This window comes from Petromyzon marinus, chromosome 10 (genome assembly GCF_048934315.1).
Source record: "Petromyzon marinus isolate PM22_M1 ecotype Great Lakes invasive population chromosome 10, UKy_Petmar_22M1.pri1.0, whole genome shotgun sequence".
Taxonomy (NCBI): domain Eukaryota; kingdom Metazoa; phylum Chordata; class Hyperoartia; order Petromyzontiformes; family Petromyzontidae; genus Petromyzon; species Petromyzon marinus.
The window spans coordinates 4,667,497-4,676,014 of record NC_133676.1 but is presented as its reverse complement, the minus strand read 5'-3'; the positions used below and the strand labels follow the sequence as shown (position 1 = coordinate 4,676,014).

Sequence of the window (8,518 nt, the reverse complement as noted above, 5' to 3'; positions counted from 1 at the left end):
CAACTGCTGCTACTGCAACTGCTGCTACTGCTGCTGCAACAGCTGCTCCCCACACGCCGTGCGGGCCGTGGGAGTTCCTTGACCATCCTTGACTACGCTGGCTCAGAAGCGTGCTGGGCGGTGAAGGCGGGAGGGAAGCCAGATACGCTTGAGCGTACATACATTGACAACAACCGACCTCGCTGTACGGCCCCCTCTGCTGATAACGCGGCATGACAGCAGCCAATAAACACCTGTGTCGCGCACGCTGGGCACCCCCCCCCCCACCCGTCCAAAGCACTCGCAGAGGCTCAAAAAACCTCGCGAAGCTTCCGAGGATCTGTCGCGATGCGCACCCGTAACAATGATGATAACTCACGCGTGGCATCTCATTTCAGTCACGTGGCAATTGACAGGGGTGGGGTGGGGGAGACGCGAGACGGCATTAGTCAGTGGTGGGGGGGGGGCTGTGTAAATGTTCACAATGAGCATGTCACAACTTGAAACTATTACTCCCGTAGGTTGGACGAGGGGGAGGTTGTAGGAGTTGGGGAGGAGTTGGGGGAGTGATGGGGGGGGGGGAGATTTTCAGTCTTTGCCCACATGTGGCTCGCAAAAGCCAGCGAGAGAAAGAGAGAGAGAGAGGCGCACGCCAGTTATCATTCAGCCGGAGTAATGCGGTTTCGAAGTAACTGCCCGGGGTCTGTGTTTTTCTTTCTTTCTTTCTCATGGCACAGCCTATAAATAGCCAACATTAATTCACGGTTAGAGTAACACTGATCTGCGCCAGAAGCTTGGCGTAGCATCTAACCCGCCTGTTTTGAGTCACCACGATTAGCAGAGGGTTCACTTTGTGCAATACGCTTGTGTGTGTGCGTGTAGTGTGTGGAGTTCTGAGATTTACGAACCGCGTGAAATGCAACGCGTAAAGCGCGCGTCTGCACACGAGGACATCGTGCGCCTGTGTCATCAGCGCGTCATCCCTTCGATGAGTAGGGCCGGCTGCGAGCTGGTAAACACAAGGGCCTGGCGATGTGACCGGGAACTCTCCAAAGGTGAAACGCGAACCAAGGATGCTTGCTTGGAACGTTTCTAGAGGCGGGCGGGGGTGGGGGGCTAGGGTTAAGGTTAATGCCAGAGTAAGTGTAAGAGTTATTGGCTCTGGCTAGTTTGGACAGGGTTAGGGGAAAGGCTTGCGCTATGAAATGATTAGCTCGCGTGGTAAGGAATTACGGTTAATTTGTGGTTGGTAAGTGTGGTAATAGATAAGGGTCGAGTTATTGTCCGGTAAGTGTGGTTAGGGACCTGGTTGGTTGGTTTGTTTATTGGCCTTATGGGTAGGGCTGGTGTCTGGTGGACCAGTCTGGCTAGGGTTAGCAGGAGAGTTCGTGCTAGGAGCTGTTAAGTTCGTTAGGGGTAAGACTAATGTCTGGTTGGCGAGTGTTGTTAGGTGCGGTGAGAGCTAAAACGATATGGCGAGCAATGCAGTACCACGTGATGGGTGTTTTTTAGGCTGTGCTGCATGGCTCTCTGATGTGTTTGTCCTGTTGAAGAAGCTCTATTCAGTTCCCGAAGAAGCTCCTAGCACGTGGAGCAAAACGTCGGACATCGTTCCAAACGACACGCGGTGCAACATCCCGGAGAGGATATAAGATCCGTGTGTGACCGACACGCACGCTGTGCCCCCGTGACAATGTGCTTCCTTTCTCCAGATTACCAAATCTGTGATTTTTTTTCTACTTTTGGTGTCACAGAACGGTGGATCGCGCGCGGCCTCTGCACGGCGGAGAGAGAGAGAGAGGGAGAGGCTGGGGAGCCCCTGGGGTCCGCGCTTGCCCGGACTCGCCGGGAACACGAGCGACTCCGCGCGGTCACCCGGGAGCGCACGACGCAGACCGCCGCGCCGTTTTGGCAGCGCGTTGCCTTCCTCCTGTACCCGTTAGGGATGCGTTCACTACCAGAGTGGGGTAGGAGCCAGAACTTGCGGTTAGGGCTAGGGGTAGGGCGAGTGATCGGGGCTGGTGGACTCGTTGTCCGCAGCTAGGTCTGGTTTGGCAAGTGCACGTCGGGGTTAGGGAACTCATTTGTGTGTTTAGTTTTGTTCTCCTTCTCCCGCACCTCCTTCGATGAGCGCGGTTGGCTACGTATGGTGCGAAAAAAGTTCAGCATACATACAGGGTCGGGATGACGCCTGGGGCTAGACGGCCACGTGTCCGCATGGCCCGCCACCGTGGACATCTCCCTGTCTATCGCTGTTACCCATTTGACTCGGCCATCAATCCGCTGCAATGAAGTCCAAACTGAACCTGAGGATGTATTTGTTGTAAAACACGAAAATGCTTCACCGTGGGAAGTTGTCTGACGCGACCGGAGTTCGTGGAAGAAGCGTTGTGGGTCCGACAGCATCTTTCAGAAAATTTCCAATCGTTATCGCGGCGCGTGCAGAATGTTCGTCTATTTTAAATAATAATAACCACCGCGTTGATAGAACGCGCCCAGCATCAACATTTTATTGAAGCCAATTTCGCACGAGGAAGTACGCAAGGAGAGAGAGAAAAAAAAACAGCGCCCCGTGCCCCACGCCCCAAAAACATCGCCACGATGTCAGAGCAATGCCCGAGTAGCTTGAGACGCGTGTGTGCCTTCGTTGTTGTTGTTGTTGTCGTTGTTGTTCTTGTTGTTGTTGCTTTTGTCGTTGTGCGGCAGGGAAACACTGGAGGGCGGGCGGTCGTGGGTTCGAGGAGGACCTACCTAAGATTGTTGATATCGCGAGACCGTGAGACGTGGTGACTTACTTGGCGGAAACCTTCATCCAGTAGTGGCGATATCATGGCTGATCACAGTATTGTTGTTCTGAACCAATGGTCTTTCATCACAGATGCGTTGAGATCATTTGCGCGCTAGGGTTAAGCCTAAGGTTTGCCTATAGCGTGCAGTGTAATGGCATTTACAAATGAGAAAACACTTTTAAGTTACTCGCGCCGTTAATTTTGGGTTGTTTGACCATACTTCACCACGCTGGTCCAATGCGGGTTGGCGAAGGGAGCACATGTTATCTGGCCTCGCTCTGAGTATCTGCCCAGGGTCACGATGGGAACTGTGAGTGATCTATGAGTGCCTCCATCCCGCACAGCTTCTCGGGGTCGCGACGCCCACTGAAGAATGAAAACAAAAGCAGTTTGTTTTAAACTCGGCGTACGGTAAACATTTTGTTGATCTCACACATGTTGTGTTTACACTGATACAATGTAGATTTGAAGTTTTCGTGACTGCAGGGATCCATACTCTTTGGTTCTTTCGGTAAAGTCACGTAGGTATAAAATAAATAAATTAAATCACGACGTTTCGGGCGCAACACACTCGGTGTTGGAGCTTGCACTTCTCCACTCCCCCTACCCCACATTCCCACCCTCTCTATCTCTCCTCCCTGCCCCCCTCTCTTACCTATATAGCCTCTTGTTACAAGCAGCCCCCCTTTTGCCCACTTCAGCAATTGTTTCTTGCTGTGGTTGTTCCAGCTGATGACGGACGCTTGTGTTGCGCCCGAAACGTCGTGATTTATTTTATTTTATACCCACGTGACTTTACCGAGAGAACCAAAGAGTACTGATACAATACGTTTAATTGTGCGGATTTGTGAAGTGAGACTATAACAGTCGATTCTGTTGGTCGTTTCGATGATGATCAGTTATATTTAATTATTTATCTTCACGATTACGTAATCATAACCCTCGAGTGAAGCTCTGGACCCCGTGGAACCAGTTATGCCCTTCCTTGTGTAGCGCCTCACTTCCCACTCGGAGGTCAGAGCGCTGAGCGGCCACCCTTCAAAAACCGGGTTCCAATCCAGGTATCAGCCACCTGTGACTAAACAGGGTTCCAAAAAGTGTCGTGAGGCGATGATCCCAGGCCAGTCACCTGGTGGTTTACATAGTGACCAATAGACTCACACAGAGAACCATACACACACACATAAAGACTCGTAGACTTGCAAAGATACCCGTAGACTCACATAGAGACCAGTAGACTCACATAGAGACCCGTAGACTCACATAGAGACCCATAGACTCACATAGAGACCCATAGACTCACATGGAGACCCATAGACTCAAAAAGAGGCCCATATGCTCGCATAGAGACCCATAGACTCAGAGACCCATAAATCACATCGAGACCAATATACAGCACTTACATGGAGACCCACATACTAAGATAGAGACCCATAGACTTACATAGAGATGTGCGATGTGATTTAATCGGGTTCTCAATTTTAGCGAGTTTAAGGTATCAGAGCGGACACCAATGACTGCACACAATTCGTTTCTGCACTTAAATTTGAGATCGTAAAATATGTTTTACTGGCATGCATAAAACCAATAAAAAAAGAACTATCACTACATTCGATTCTGCAATTACTTTGGCTAAATGACAACTCTGCGAAATGAAAAATATCGGTTTGACCGTCATATGACGAGAGCATTTCTCTATGCAGCAGGGTGATGGCGGTGGAAGTGCTGCCCCCTACTGTATGGATCAGATGTGGCCTGAAGAGATCTCAGAAGTAGTTCCGTCATGTTCGCTTCCGCGGGCACCTCCATAACCTGGGGGTGTATTGGCACTGCTTTTGCCAGAGTTCTGGATGGATCCTTCATCTCGTGACGTGACATTGATGGCACAGGTGAGATACAATTGTGGAAAACCAAGAGGAGACATTTGAATAAGAAAAAAAAACGAAATCCGGTGCCGTGGGCACGACGTGCGGTTCGTACTCCACCTGGCTGCGTCTCGTTACGGATCGTGACGTGCGTGAGGTGTCAAGTGGGATGGGAATGCATCCACACGTGGCACACACACACACCACAGATACAGGCACAGATAGGGCACGTGACATCCGTTTGGTATGTAAATAGGAATGCCATCTCGCCTGGAGGGATATAGAACGCGTGGTTTATTCTTCATTCATTTATATTCAAAACTCGCATCATAAATATATTTAATACATATTATTTTATCGCTGCACTAAGGGGGACTTTGCTCATCGTCGTGAAGTCGCCCAACCCCTTCCCCTACTGCCCCCACCCACCACTCCCCCTACTCACACTCCCCCATCCACAACCCCCACCACTCCCCTACTCACACTCCCCCATCCACAACCCCCACCACTCCCCCTTACACTCCCTCATCCACAACCCCCACCACTCCCCTACTCACACTCCCCCATCCACAACCCCACCACTCCCCCTACTCACACTCCCCCATCCACAACCCCCACCACTCCCCCTTACACTCCCCCATCCACAACCCCACTACTCCCCCTACTCACACTCCCCCATCCACAACCCCCCACCACTCCCCTACTCACACTCCCCCATTCACAACCCCCCACCACTCCCCCTACTCACACTCCCCCATCCACAACCCCCCACCACTCCCCCTACTCACACTCCCCCATCCACAACCCACACCACTCCCCCTACTCACACTCCCCCATCCACAACCCCCCACCACTCCCCTACTCACACTCCCCCATCCACAACCCCCCACCACTCCCCTACTCACACTCCCCCATCCACAACCCCCCACCACTCCCCCTACTCACACTCCCCCATCCACAACCCACACCACTCCCCCTACTCACACTCCCCCATCCACAACCCCCCACCACTCCCCTACTCACACTCCCCCATCCACAACCCCCCACCACTCCCCTACTCACACTCCCCCATCCACAACCCACACCACTCCCCCTACTCACACTCCCCCATCCACAACCCCCCACCACTCCCCCTACTCACACTCACCCATCCACAACCCACACCACTCCCCCTACTCACACTCCCCCATCCACAACCCACACCACTCCCCCTACTCACACTCCCCCATCCACAACCCACACCACTCCCCCTACTCACACTCCCCCATCCACAACCCACACCACTCCCCCTACTCACACTCCCCCATCCACAACCCACACCACTCCCCCTACTCACACTCCCCCATCCACAACCCCCCACCACTCCCCTACTCACACTCCCCCATCCACAACCCCCCACCACTCCCCTACTCACACTCCCCCATCCACAACCCACACCACTCCCCCTACTCACACTCCCCCATTCACAACCCCCCACCACTCCCCTACTCACACTCCCCCATCCACAACCCCCGCCACTCCCCCTACTCACACTCCCTCATCCACAACCCCCACCACACCCCCTACTCACACTCCCCCATCCACAACCCACACCACTCCCCTACTCACACTCCCCCATTCACAACCCACACCACTCCCCCTACTCACACTCCCCCATCCACAACCCCCACCACTCCCCTACTCACACTCCCCCATCCACAACCCCCACCACTCCCCCTACTCACACTCCCCCATTCACAACCCCCACCACTCCCCTGCTCACACTCCCCCATTCACAACCCCCACCACTCCCCCTACTCACACTCCCCCATTCACAACCCCCACCACTCCCCCTACTCACACTCCCCCATTCACAACCCCCCACCACTCCCCTACTCACACTCCCCCATCCACAACCCCCACCACTCCCCTACTCACACTCCCCCATTCACAACCCCCCACCACTCCCCTACTCACACTCCCCCATCCACAACCCCCCACCACTCCCCCTACTCACACTCCCCCATTCACAACCCCCCACCACTCCCCTACTCACACTCCCCCATCCACAACCCCCACCACTCCCCTACTCACACTCCCCCATTCACAACCCCCCACCACTCCCCTACTCACACTCCCCCATCCACAACCCCCCACCACTCCCCCTACTCACACTCCCCCATTCACAACCCCACCACTCCCCCTACTCACACTCCCCCATCCACAACCCCCGCCACTACCCAAATCAGCCCAAACCCATGTCCGGGGGGTGGAGGGGAAGGGGCGGGACATAAATAGAAAGGAGCGGAGCCTAATGAGAGTAGGGGCGGAGCCTACAAAGGAAAGGCGCAGAGCCGAAATGGGAAGGAGGTGAAGCTTCGTCAATGAGGGAGTGGAGCGTGATCAAGAAGGGGGTGGAGCCTAGTCAAGAAGTGGTTAAGAAGGTGGTGGAGTTTAGTCGATAAGGGGGCTGGTTTAACGAAAGGGGGCGTGGCATAACGATGAAGGAGGCGGAGTTTATGGAGGTTGAACTTCACTGTTCATTTAAAGGCAGGGTAGGGGGTCTGTAACCAAAAGGAGAAGCAGAGCCATTCATTTAGCATGCGGTAAAAAATTTAAAAAATAAAAACTCAATATTTCAATAGGGGCAATGCGCGTGGTCAATACGAGACGGTGATCCTCAATAAAGAACGTCACGAAGTAGTCCTTAAAAGGGTCGCAGGTTGCGGACCGATTGAACTTCAATCTCCCCGCAGCTACGATGGGCGAGATTTTCTGTATTTTTACAAACTACCACGAGCCGCGCTACACGGAGCGGTGTGTGCGCCCTCGTCTTGCCGGCTCAGGTGGCCCGTGAGCGGCGGTGCCTCGTAAACCGCGAGTTCATCCTCGCCACCCTTGCCGCCCTCATTTTCGTCGGCAGGGAATCCCCCACGCCGTGTGTGAAGAGCCGAGGGGGTGGCCTCCACGCGCACATTTCGACGCTCCCACACCCCGCACCCTCCGGGGAGGGGGGGAGGGCATGGGGGGTGGGGGGCTGCGCCGAGCCAATTACCAACAGATGTCACGGAGCCAGAGTGGGACAGAAGACGATACGTAGACGATGTAGACAGCCGGAGAAGAGGTGGAGGAGACGATACGTAGACGATGAAGACAGCAGGAGAAGAGGTGGAGGAGACGATACGTAGACGATGAAGACAGCTGTAGAAGAGGTGGAGGAGACGATACGTAGACGATGTAGACAGCTGGAGAAGAGGTGGAGGAGACGATACGTAGACGATGAAGACAGCAGGAGAAGAGGTGGAGGAGACGATACGTAGACGATGTAGACAGCTGTGGAAGAGGTGGAGGAGACGATACGTAGACGATGAAGACAGCTGGAGAAGAGGTGGAGGAGACAATACGTAGACGATGTAGACAGCCGGAGAAGAGGTGGAGTAGACGATACGTAGACGATGAAGACAGCTGGAGAAGAGGTGGAGGAGACGATACGTAGACGATGAAGACAGCAGGAGAAGAGGTGGAGGAGACGATACGTAGACGATGTAGACAGCTGGAGAAGAGGTGGAGGAGACGATACGTAGACGATGAAGACAGCAGGAGAAGAGGTGGAGGAGACGATACGTAGACGATGAAGACAGCTGTAGAAGAGGTGGAGGAGACGATACGTAGACGAAGAAGACAGCTGGAGAAGAGGTGGAGGAGACGATACGTAGACGATGAAGACAGCAGGAGAAGAGGTGGAGGAGACGATACGCAGACGATGAAGACAGCTGGAGAGGAGGGGGAGGAGGAAGGAGGAGACAAAATAAATATCTGTCCAAGAGCATTGACAAAACGCAGAGAAGAGGGAGGATTTGAAAAGCCAAATTGATTATGGTCCTTGTCGGTCCCACGTGGAACGTC

The 8,518-nt window shown here is 53.7% G+C and overlaps 1 long non-coding RNA gene across 1 annotated transcript; it reads left to right on the top strand.

The window, feature by feature from the left end:
* Positions 1–587: 587 nt before the first annotated feature.
* Positions 588–4,376, top strand: LOC142924213 (uncharacterized). Its single transcript, XR_012941391.1, has 2 exons — positions 588–1,034; positions 1,734–4,376. It is a non-coding gene; the product is annotated as an uncharacterized LOC142924213 (long non-coding RNA).
* Positions 4,377–8,518: the final 4,142 nt, after the last annotated feature.